The sequence below is a fragment of the Talpa europaea genome (genome assembly GCF_964194135.1).
Source record: "Talpa europaea genome assembly, chromosome: 9".
NCBI classification, from domain to species: Eukaryota; Metazoa; Chordata; class Mammalia; order Eulipotyphla; family Talpidae; genus Talpa; species Talpa europaea.
In genome coordinates, this window is record NC_140076.1 from 108,361,242 (window position 1) to 108,373,655 (window position 12,414).

A 12,414-nucleotide genomic window follows, 5' to 3' on the forward strand; every position below is an offset into this window, starting at 1 on the left:
ATGTCGATACAGATACAGAATATATATCATGAAGACATTAACCAATAGTGTGTCCAGAAGAGGGAGGCCTAGCTGTTGAGTGCCTGGAAATAATGTCACATGATTTGATAGATAGTTGAGAATAATTAGCCTACAGAGCAAAAAAACTTAAAAGTGACACGACAACTTTCTCAACAACATTAAAGGCAAACAAACACATGAAAGAGGGGGGAGAGATGATGTGTTTCTCTTCTGGCAGATGGAAGAGACAGGGTGGGGACCCCAGTTCTTGATGGTTATTCAGTACAGACAGCAGAGCACTGAGTTTGGCTGTAAGGAAACTGAGTACACCTCCCTGCTGCACCTTTTAGGTAAATCACTCATCTCTCTAGGCCTCACTTTCTACATCTGTAAAATGAAGATAATATAATCCACCTTATGGGGTTGTGGTAAAAATTAGAGAAGGTGCCCCCCCTGGTGGCGCAAGGGGTTAAGTCTTAGCACTGTGAAGGTGTCAGCAGCTACTGCGGCTTGAGTTCGATCCTTGGCCAGGGAGCTGACCCACATGGCACAGCAGACCTCTCCTGTCTCACCTGCAGCTCCCCTTAGCAATGTATTTTGCCTGTTCTGTTCCCCACTCTGTCTCTGGTGAATCCTCTCACCCCCTGCACCTCCGGCCTACACCCCAGCTCTTGTATGCATAAATGAATAAAAATAAACCTATAAAAATAATTAGAGGTGATGTGTGTACAGCAACCTGACATACAGTGGCCCTTCAATAAACAGTAGCAGCTGTGACTATGGTTGTGGTGGTGGTTGTTCATTAGAGCTAGTCAACAAAGAGATGGCCTGCCTTGCAAAAACATGAGGCTCCTGAAAGGATTCTTATACTTGGCAAGGAGAAGCATCTAGAAGGAATGGTAGAATAAAAACCAGGAGGCTCTGGGCCATTGTCCCTTTGGACCCAGCAGAGATGAAGCTCAACCTAGGGAGCTTTGGATGGGCTAAGCCTTGGGTTCCGCCGGGACCTGGCAGCAGTGGCCAAGAGAAAAGAAGAGGAAACCAAGGAGGCCTGGGACTTAGAAGGCAGCACTGGGCCTTTGGGAGTGGAGGGAGCAGAGGCCTTAGAGTCACAAAGCTGTCACTTGGGTTCTGGAAGTTCATACAACTAGAGCTTCAAATCAGAGTCATATTTGAACCCAGGAAATGTGGTTCCAGATATGTGATCTTTCCCACGCACCCATCCGCCTCTCTAAGTAGTAGGAAGAGTGCTTGCCCAGTGCATGCAGTATTTCATTTAATTTTTATTTTTTATAAGATTTATTTTTATTTATTTATGGATACAAGAGCTGGGGTACAGGCCAGATATGCGGGGGGTGAGAGAATTCACCAGAGACAGACAGTGTGGGGAACAGAACAGGCAGATCAACCGAAGCACACTGCTGAGAGGAGCAGCGGGTGAGACAGGAGAGGTCTGCTGCGCCATGTGGGTTGCTCCCTGGCCGGCCGGGGATCAAACTCGTGCTGTAGAGGCTGCGGATTGCTTCATAGTGCAGTGCTCAACCCCTTGTGCCACCAGAGAGGCCCTCATTTAATTTTCCAGTGCAGTTATCATTGCCCCTCTTTTCGATGAAGAAAACAGAGGATCAGAAAAACAGTAAAGCTTCCTCCAATACGAAAGAACAAGTCGAGAGCTGATATAAGGACATCAATGGTCTGCCAGCAATTTGAGTTACATCAAGTCCTCTCTTTCACAAGAACAAGGACTTAGGACCCCCCAGAGGATGGTGGGGCCAGCTTCCAGCAGCAGGACTGATTGATTCCATTTGCTGGAGCCCGAGGCTCTGAGCCGAAGGGACCTCAGCCTGCCTGGGGCACAGTGGGCCCAAGAGATGGACAGCTGGCCACATCTCAGGGTCACGGTGGGGACAATGTCCCCCGAACAGGGCAACAGTTCCCTCCCCTAACTTTGTGAGGAGGCCGCTTTCTCACATAGGCAACCTGCCTGGGCTTGGTGTTACAGCGATAAACAGACTCTGATGGCAAAACTCCCGAGCCCCATCCCTGTTTGCCTGTTAAATTGCAAGACCTTCCCCTGGCTCACCAGGGAAAACTCTGGAGGAAAAGGAAAAAGACTGGGTTTCCAGAACATTAAACTTCCATTGCCTCTACTGTCTGCCAATCTCCCTGCTAATCACTTGGAGTAAAGCAAGCCAAGGTGCCCCGGAGGGAGAGGGGTAGGGGTGCACACCAGCCTGGCTGCGGACAGTCCTTGCCTTTTCAGCAGGAAGCCATCTAGGAAGGTCAAGTTGTCCTTCTCCTGCCCTGGCCCAGAAAGAAATCTGACCCAGCCAAAGGGATAGTTCCCCCTCCATATTTGGTGACAAAAATCTCAGCGATAGTTTATTCAAGAACCAAGTGTTTAATGAGCTCTTTGCATGTGCCAGACACTGGGCTGACTCAGGAGGCCTCCCACCCTCTGTCTCCAAACTTTATCATCAGAGGCTTAAGCAACAAGCACCAAGGGATGGAGAGGTCCTCAGACTGGAGGAGATAAATGTGGAGAAGCCCTACTTCACCCCCTCTGCTGGCACCTTGGCACCTCAGCTGGATGGGGAGAGGTTTTCCTGCACAGCGACAGGCTGCCTCAATGCAAAGGTGCCAAGGTCCTGGCCAGCAGCAGGAAAGCCTGGAAAGCCACTGAGCTAAACGTGCGGTTCCCAGGTGTGTCACCAGGGGAATCTGGATGAGTGACTCAGCGTTTCTGCTGTGTTATCTGTAAAATGGGATTCATTGCCCCACCTCCTTCACAAATGGCTTATCCCATTCCACTTACTTTAAATAAGCCCAGCTGGCGCATCGCTGGTGGTGCAGGGGTTAAAGTCTCAGCACTATCGAGCTATCGCCAGCCACAGTGACATGAGTTCGATCCCCTGCCAGGCAGCTGACCCACACGGTGCAGCAGACCTCTCCTGTCTCACCCGCTGCTCCCCTCAGCAGTATATTTCAGTAAATCCACCTGTTCTGTTCCCCACTCTGTCTCTGGTGAATCCTCTCACACATGCCCCCACACCTCTGGCCTGCACCCCAGTTCTTGTATGCATAAATAAATAAATCTTAAAAATAAATAAATAAGCCCAGCTACCGTGCTGGCACCTATGTTAAGGGTACATTTTCGAAAAAGTTCACAGAACGGAGTGACCCCCAGATGTGGGATACAGACCATTTCTTGCACTGCTCATAGAAATAAAAGTAGGTGCACCCTTTGTGGGGAGGGAGGGATTGGCAATAAGATACAAAGAGATTTTTTTAAATCTTTTATTAAGTTAAGTTGGTTTCCATGGCTGTTTATATTTGGAGGTGTCGTACCATAGCGCAGCCACCCCCCCAAGCACCTGCAGTGCACCCCCATAGTCCACTGTGCTCCCTTCCCACTTTGTTCTCACGCCTCTTCCCCTTTCTCCAAAATATAAACAGAGGCGCCATCACAACCTTCTGGTGGTGGTGGTGGTGGTATGGACAGTGAGAACGAGTCCCTCTGGGATGCCAGAGTTGTCATGGATGACCTTGGCCAGGGGGACCGGTTAGTAATTCAGGAGACATTGCTGACAGTCTCTCCATCCACACAGCATGGAAGCCAGCTACTCCCGGAGCAAGCCGCTTCAGGGCAGGGAGTACAGCACAATGCCTGTTATGACGTAACCTCCGAAGTTACACTGACACTTCCATCAGGTTCTATTTTTCCAAAGTGAGTCACTAAGCCCAGGCTGCACTCAAGTGGAGGGGACTCCGACTCTTTCCCAAAGAGAGTGTGACAGCATTTGTGGACATAATTTTAAACTACACCAGGCCCCACCGCCTAAGCATGAGATCTGCTTCTCAGAATCTTCCCGGAGGAACAGGACATACAACCTCAAACTCCAGGAGCGGCAATGTCGATCATTGAAAGAAAAAAGTTTAAAATGGTAGATGATTTGAAACCATCCACAGACTCTTTCGAGACAGAGTGGTTTCTCCTGCCCCATCTGGAAGAAGCCTCACGTTTCTGAGGGTTTTCTTGAGAAGCAGTTGCCAGCTCACTAATGCCTTCTCTTCTTCCCTGCCTCACTTTCCTTTTTTCACTGATCCTTGCTGCCTAAGAACTGTGTTATGCAACAAAGCTTTCGCATAAAAGCTGTATCAAGTTCTAGAAACTTGGACCAGGAATCCATCTTGGAAATTGCCTGTGTTGGCATGAACATGTTTTCGGATGGCTCAGTCCCTTCAGAGTAAATATCCAGACTTCTAGGTTTCCTCCTTCATGGCCTGATTGTCCCTTAATGGTAGGTCAATGATGGAAATTACTGGATCACAAATCAACTCAACTCTGGTCAAAGTTGACCTCTGCCCCGGGGTCATTCATCTGGTCTGCTCTGTGCCCTCGTCCAGCACTGGCATCACACCAGCACCCACAACCAAAGACCGCATGCTGCTCCTTTCTCCAGTTGCTAAGTCCCCTGCTCTGTGAAGCCTCTCTTCCGACCCCAGGCCTCTGCGCCACTCTAGGCTGCCTCAGCACCTTGACCAGCACAAATAGGAACTTCCACACCCCACAACACACCCAGGCCATAGAGGACAGAAGGCTGCCTTGGTCTTGTTCCCTTACCCACCTCCTTCATTTGAACTCCTGTGTTAGGTGAGGACCCTATAAGGCAAGAGACAATGAATCCCATGTTTCCAGTTCCTTCATAGCAGCTGAGTGTCCCTACAGTGTCCAGCAATGTGGCCCAGGGGAATGAGACACTGGGACACTGGATTCTGACACTATTGTCCATCCTCCATGTCTCCCTTTTACCTCTACCCTCCCCGGTTCCTATATGCAAAAATGAAAAAAAGTATTTAAGAAAAGAGAAAGATACCTGTAAAAAGCCCCTTTCAAATGTATCTCCTCTGCCTGGACAACCACAGGCTTCCTGCATGCGTGGTGGACAGTGTTAGAGGACCCCGCTTAGGGAAGGCATCTGAGGAGCTGTGAGTGGCGATATGAGGTAGTAGCAACCCAGAACCCCAAAACCCTCCATGGCCATGGGCAGAGATCCACCCAGGCCGCTGTCCAAATTCACTCTGCTGGGTGGAAGAGGAGCTGATTTATATCTCTAGCAGGTATGCCAGAGAAAATTCAAATTGATCAAAAATTAAATATTCATAGGACATTATTCATTAAGATTCATCTCACCGAGTGGATGAAATGAGGCAAGGGAAGAAATTAGCTTGCTTGAGAGTGTCAAAGTGATTATGTGATTAAATTGCAATTTATAATTTCTCCTTCAGAAAAAGCATTACTTCTTGATTTGTGTTTTCGCCTCCTTTCTGGGCACCCCCCCCTTGTTGTCTAGGCCTGAGCCAAGGGCACTTGGGGTTAATAGGTGATGGGGAAGTTAGACTGACTCCCTCCAGCCCCCCTGCCACCCACCACTGACTCTGAGAGAGCCTCAAGGCTCTGCTCTTAATGCTGAGACAGAACCTCTAGAAGCAAGTGATAACCACCCAAGAGAAGACCAGCCAAGCCCCCTCAGAGACACTCAACAGTACGGTCTCCAGCCTTAGGCCTGCAGATGCTTCATGCCTACAGGGTGGTCTCCAGAGAAGCCACCTTTGTTGGCTCCAGCCAACAAAGACCCCAGGGAAAGAGCTCGAGAAGCCAAGAGGTCCAGGGGTGAGAGAGAAGGTGCCCCTCCCCCCAGGCAGCCCACCTCCTCCACCACCGGTGGGTCCTCTCTACCCCACTCCCCCTCCTGTTGGCTCCCAAAGGGGACGGAGTCTGAATCCGGTGAAGAAACAGGGACACTCCCAAAGAGTGTCACACAGAGGCGGGGCCACCCTTCCCCGAATGTGCTCTCCCCAAGTTCAGGGGATCCTAAGGACAAAGCCCACCAGGCGGAGAGGACAAGGGTGGGCGGGAGGAGCAGCAAGCTCCAGCTGGAGCACTCTGCTTTTATCTGCTTTATATACTGCGCTTCTGTGTGTGATTTATTTCAAGAAGGTTTTGCTGCTAAAAATAATTTGAAAACCACTGAATTAGGTGACCTCTCGCAAACCCTTTCCAGTCCATAAGCTTCTGACTCTCTGACTTAATGGGGGAGAAACAAGATGTACCCTGAGCCTCTCGTGTCTCCTCTTTCTTCTCACTTGAAGAAGAAACACAATCTGTCTGTCTGTCTTTCTGGAATCCAGCGTCTAGCTAAGATCCGATGTGTGGGTACGGAAGCAGATGGGGGACTGTATTTATCTTGCTCGCTCAGTCTTCTTCCATCTTGGCCTCTCACTGTCTATAATTCTCTGTGTCTCTCTTGCTACTGCCCAATAAAGATTTAGAGCCTGGCTCCGGCCGCCAAGAAGGGCGGTATTAATTCCAAGCTTGTTTCCAAACACCACGGAGGCCTGCCCGGGTTAATTAGCTGCGCAGGCTTTTCTTCAAGTGAGTGAGCTGGCAGGGTTTTTTACAGCTCTGTCGCTGCGGTTATTTGTTCGCTTTCTGTTTTATTTGGAAATACATTTATCTGACAATAAATAACATCCACCATGACTAGGGCCGACAGAGGCAGTGAGCAGTCCCTTGTGGGCTTGGGGGGTCAAGGCCCAGCTCCTCTATCCCCAAGAGGGGCTTCCAGGCCTTGGGAGAGGCAGGGAGGGATATGTGTGAGGCTGGGAAGAAGAGGTTAGAGGAAGAGATGGGACCAACGGGCATGACACAGCTAGAGGGAACAAGGAAACACCCCGGGTGAGCAGAGCCCACAGCAAGGGTGCAGGGGTTGGCGGAAGGTTGATGAGGACAAACCTGTACTTTGATAGCGCGAATGGAAGCAGGAGGTTTGGTTCTAGTTCCTAGTTGATGCACTTGTAAGCTCTCACCGCCAGACCTCAATTTCCTCACCCACAAAATGAGAATAATAGTAGCTTCCTACTCCAAGTGGTTACAACTATCTAGGAGACAATGGGGGAAATCTACTGTACAAACAGTAGAGGTTTTCATGTGAAAAGGATTGCTCAGATGGTCCATCTTGGAGAACCAAGTCAGGCCTCGAGCTTTCCCTAGGGCGAAAATATAAAGTTAGAAAAGAATTTGACTGGGCCTCCCCTGGTGGCACAGCGGTTCAGCTCTGGGCTGCGAAGCAGCCTCTGCAGCACCGGTTCAATCCCCGGCCGCTGGTGAGGGCCCCACATGGTGCGCAGACCTCTCCTGCCGCGCCCACTGCTCCCCTCAGCAGTGTATTTCATCATTCTGTCTGTTCTGCTCCCTGCTCTGGCTCTGGTGAATTCTCTCACCCTCCCGCGATTTTGACTATACCCAGTGCTGTATAAATAAATAAATAAATCTTTAAAAAAAAAATGTTCCTCACCTCATTCCCAAGCGGGGTGACTGCCAGTGCCCCCCTAGCAGATTTCTCCTTTTCCTTTCATAATTGAACCTCAAATTTCAGGGATGCACAGAATAAAACTGACATCTTCCCGCCCCAGCTGGGAAGATTCTGTTCCTCTAAACAAAAATTATCATGGGAAGGACTTTGCACGATCTACAAGTACTAAGTGAAAGGTCGATGCAGGGGCCAGGAATGAGGAAGTCACATAGAAAAAGACAAGATGGCTCTGACACCAGGACCACTGATACCATCAAACCCAAACTGAAGCCATAAACAGGAGAAAACAACTCGGCTCCACCCAAAACAACTTTGTTCCACCTAATCCTGTTTCCCCCTGCCAACCCAGTTTTCCTGCCTGACCTCTCCTCACCCTATAAAAGAGACATCTCTCCTCACAATGGGGGCGCGGCTTCATGGACCCCTATCTTGGGTCCGTGAGGTCTGCCCAGGGCGCAATAAATTTTCCCTTCCTTTGAGAAGTTTAGCCTGGCTCTCCTTTCTTCACCGCGCTGAACCTTTCACTAAGGAAGGTGGAGGGATGAATAAAAAACCAAATAGGCAGAACAAAACATTGGTAGAGGATCTGAACTTAGGTTTCAAATTGCCTATTTTTCATCATTTTCCAGCTATAACCTTAGAGAAGCTTGTTAACATTTTGATTTTGTTTTCTCTTCTGTAAAATGGGCATAATAAAGGCGCCCAGCTCCTTGGCCTGTGGTGTGGGGACTGAATGAGAGGAAGCACGGACAGTAGTGACGTGTGTCTGGACAGTAGTGACGTGTGTCACATGTTCAACAGAGACCAGCGACGCCTATAACACATAACACCAGTGAAGATGTATTAAAAACAGCTCACTCACATGCCATGAACTTAATAGTAATCGAGAGCCTGGGTGCTGAGCGGGGTTTACAGTTAAAGACAGTTTCGGCCTGATAGGATCTAATCAGGGAATCCTTTCAGGAGGAAGAGCAACTTCAGCACAGTCTAAAGGAGAAGAGACAGCATATTCTCGTGTGCTGCTGGACACAAGCTCACAGATTTTCCCATTATGCTTCAACTGCCTCCAGATCTAAAGATCCAGACTAGAGGAGCCCAGAAACCCCCAGAGAACTACCAGAAAGCTGCCAGTAGATGGAGCCAGCTACCTCCACACCCAGCACGGGAACCCCTCAACCACCCGATGCCTCAGCCACCTCCAAGGCAGGAAAAATCACTGCGGTGAGGCAGGAGAGTTAGCAGTCCTGAGGGAAGAGGTAGGCCTTCCTCCCCGCTGTGGAGGATAGATGGGGGTACTTTCCTCCCCAAGGCAAAGGGAAAAGGAATCCACACACCCCAGCAAGTCTCAAAGGCACAGAGCATTGCCAGAATCCTTCCACCCTGGGGTCTAGGACTGCAGCCCATTTTCCTTCTTGCTCCAATCCCCCCAAATATGGGAAGAAAAGCAGAGCCCTTGACAGTCTCATCCTGAGTTCTAAGGCTTGTACCCAGCTTGGGTCTGGAGATGCTGCAAGTGGAAGCCCCACTGCTGTAGCCCACCCAGAGGTGCTGGAAGGGACTGGGGCATGACTGGGAAGAAGACAGGACAGCTCTCCCACCAGGACTGTGAACCTTGAAGGGTTACAGAGAGGATCCCTAAAGGAGCAGGGTGGCCCGGGCAGAGAGTCTTCAGGGATGGAGAGGGCTGGGTGAAAGCTTCAGCACCAACCAGAACCAGAAAGAACAAGGGAGAGGAGAGGGAAGGGCAGAGAAGAGTTTAGAATCAAGTTTGCCACGACAGTTTTAAAAATGTAGAAGATTGAGTCTTAATTACTGGAATAAGACTGTTATAGTAACTGAAAATGGTTGGAAAGTTATGGAACCAGACCAAGACGTCGTTAAGGGAGCTGCTCCCCAGCAGGAAAGAGAGATCTGGCATAGGGTAGTTGGGGGCAGTTACTGGAAGAAATAAAACTGTTTCGTGTTTATACTCCAAAGAGCTGCGACGCCCCAGTAAAGTGCATACACACGGGAAATATCTGGACCTTGGAGACATGCTTGCCTTTGGCCAGAGCACCCCATGATGGATGCACAGAACACACCCTCCTCATTCCCATTCAGATGCTGACTTGCCTCCAGGGTGGGGGCCATAAGTGAAGGAGGGGGAGCCTGTCCTCAGGCTTTTAAGGAGGCACTTAGAGAAAGAAACACAAGGAGACACTTAGAGAAAAACGATGCTTTCTTCTTACAGGAATCCTCAGTGGAACAGACTCGCAAGCAGCTGAAAGAGATGGTGCAACTCACTCGCTTTCGATGTGTTCCAGGAAGCATCACCCCCATGTTATCCCAACATCGGTCAGGGGTCCCCAAGTGGGAAGGCCAACAGCCACAGGGCTTTGAGTTTCCAGCGTGAGAAAGGCAGGAGAGGAATAAGTCCAGGGACATCATAGTCCGGGACACAGAGGTGGCATGTCTAGAGGTCAGGAAATTGCCATATGGACTTGATCCTCTCGTGGAAAGTGAAAGGAAATGGAGTTTATAAAGAGCAGACTGGGAACTGGTTAGTGAAACAGGATGTTCCCTTGGCTAATTTCCATGTGGGGGGAAGGGAGGCGCAGGGGTGAATGGCTGTGCCAGATCAGGCACCAGGTTCATCCTTGACTTGTTTAATTCTCTCTGTAATAAAGACTTTCTCTCCTTCTTACAGGTGAGGAAATGGTAAGTGGTGGCCAAAAGTCACCAGTCGCTGTGGTGGGAACCTCAGCTCTGTGTCTGGCACACACGGGGATATACTCCTCATATTGCCCCTTCGATAAGGGATTTACTGCTCAGCTGCCAAGAGTGTGGGGCCTCCTTATCCCCAGCAGTTAGTTCCTTCAGGGACAAGTCAACTTTTGAGCCATAGTCATGTCTTCCCAGGAGTGGTTCCCAGACATTGCCAGAGCAAGGCAGGGGCACCGGGACCTAGCCCTCCTCTGCCCACAGGGAGCTCCACTAACAAGCAGTCTTTGCACCAAGAGCACCCCATTAGATTGGCAGAACCTTTGTCAGACTTGCTTCAAGGGCTGAGATCAGCCAATCCTGCAACCTCTCATTTGCCTAAGGCCAGAGCACCCTGCTGTTACTCCCCTTTTGAACTCTTAACTCCATATCAGGACCTGGCTCCCTAAAACCTACCCAGGATTCCCAATCATCTGGCCCCAAAGCTCCTGCCCATTTTGACATTTTCTCCTCACTCTAATTCGTCCTTGAGATAACGCACTGCAGCCTAGAAAATGGCTCCCTGATGGTAGCTATGGCTTCACCCCATCCAGAGAAAAGTTACTTAAAGCTTAAGAATAGTTAGTTGTCCTTGACTGTTAGGGTCACATGCTCAGAGGCAGTAGCTAACATTCAACTACACTTTGAGTCTAAAGTTCAAGTTAGGGCCTCCCCGGTGGCGCAGCGGTTGAGCGCCAGGTTGAGAAGCTGCCCGCAGCCTCTGCAGCACCGTTCGATCCCCGGCTGCTCCTCGGCCACCGGAGGAGGGTCCCACATGGCGCGCAGACCTCTCCTGCCGCCCGCTGCTCCCCTCAGCAGTGTACTTCGGTCCTTCTGCCTGCTCTGCTCCCCGCTCTGGCTCTGGTGAATTCTCTCACCCTCCCGCGCTTCTGACTGTACCCAGTGCTTGTATAAATAAATAAATAAATCTTTAAAAAATTAAAAAATAAAATAAATAAAGTTCAAGTTAATGGTTGCTCTCACTTTTTCCCTTTCCCTTAAATTATCACAACATAGAATTGAGATATAGAGGGTTAGGAATAAATGAAATAAATGTTGTATTTAATTAAAATGTTTTGTGATTCCTGTTTTTAATTTAAAACACAGATGAGCAGAACCAAATGTATACATATATGTATGCATATATAGAGATATATAAATTGTACTTAATTAAAATCAAAACCTTTGAAACAAGAGTCTTCCTATTTCATTCTATGAGACCAACATTACTCTAATACCAAAACCAGACAAAGACATTAAAAAAAAAAAAAACTACAGACCAATATCTCCCATAAACATGCAAAAATCCTCAATAAAAATTAAGCAAATCTAATCCAACAATGGATAAAAGAATGATACACCACGACTAAGTGGGATTTATCTCAGGTATGCAAGGTTGGCTCAACATTCAAAAAATCAATAATGTAATCTATCAATAAGCAGACTAAAAAAGAAAAAATAACAGTATCATATCAATAAATGGAGAAAAAGCATTAGAAAAAATCTGACACCATTCATAATAAGAATTACCAATAAACTAGGAATACAGAGGAATTTTCTCCATGTGATAAAGAACAGTTACAAAAACCTATAATTAACATGATACCTAATGATGAGAAACTCAGTTTCCCCACCAAGATCAGAAGTAAAACCACCTCTTGTCACAGATTTTTCAACATCATACCAAATATACTAGTTAGCATTATTTTTAAAAGTAAGGAAATAAAAAGTTTAAAGATTGGTCAATAAGAAATAAAACTGGGGGGCCTCCCCTGGTGGCGCAACGGTTGAGCGCTGGGCTGCGAAGCTGCCCGCAGCCTCTGCAGCGACAGTTCAATCCCTGACCCGCAGTGAGGGTCCCATATGGCGCGCAGACCTCTCCTGCCGCCCGCTGCTCCCCTCAGCAGTGTATTTCGTCAGTCTGCCTGTTCTGTTCCCCGCTCCGGCTCTGGTGAATTCTCTCACCCTCCGCGCTTCTTTTTTTTTTTTTAAGATTTATTTATTTATTTATACAAGCAGTGGGTACAGTCAGAAGCGTGGGAGGGTGAGAGAATTCACCAGAGCCAGAGCAGGGAGCAGAACAGGCAGAGGGACCGAGGTACACTGCTGAGGGGAGCAGCGGGCACGGCAGGAGAGGTCTGCGCACCATGTGGGACCCTCACCGGTGGCCGGGGATCGAACAGGTGCTGCAGAGGCTGCGGCCATCTTTGCAGCCCAGCGCTCAACCACAGCACCACCAGGGAGGCCCATCCACGCTTCTGACTGTACCCAGTGCTTGTCTAAATAAATAAATAAATCT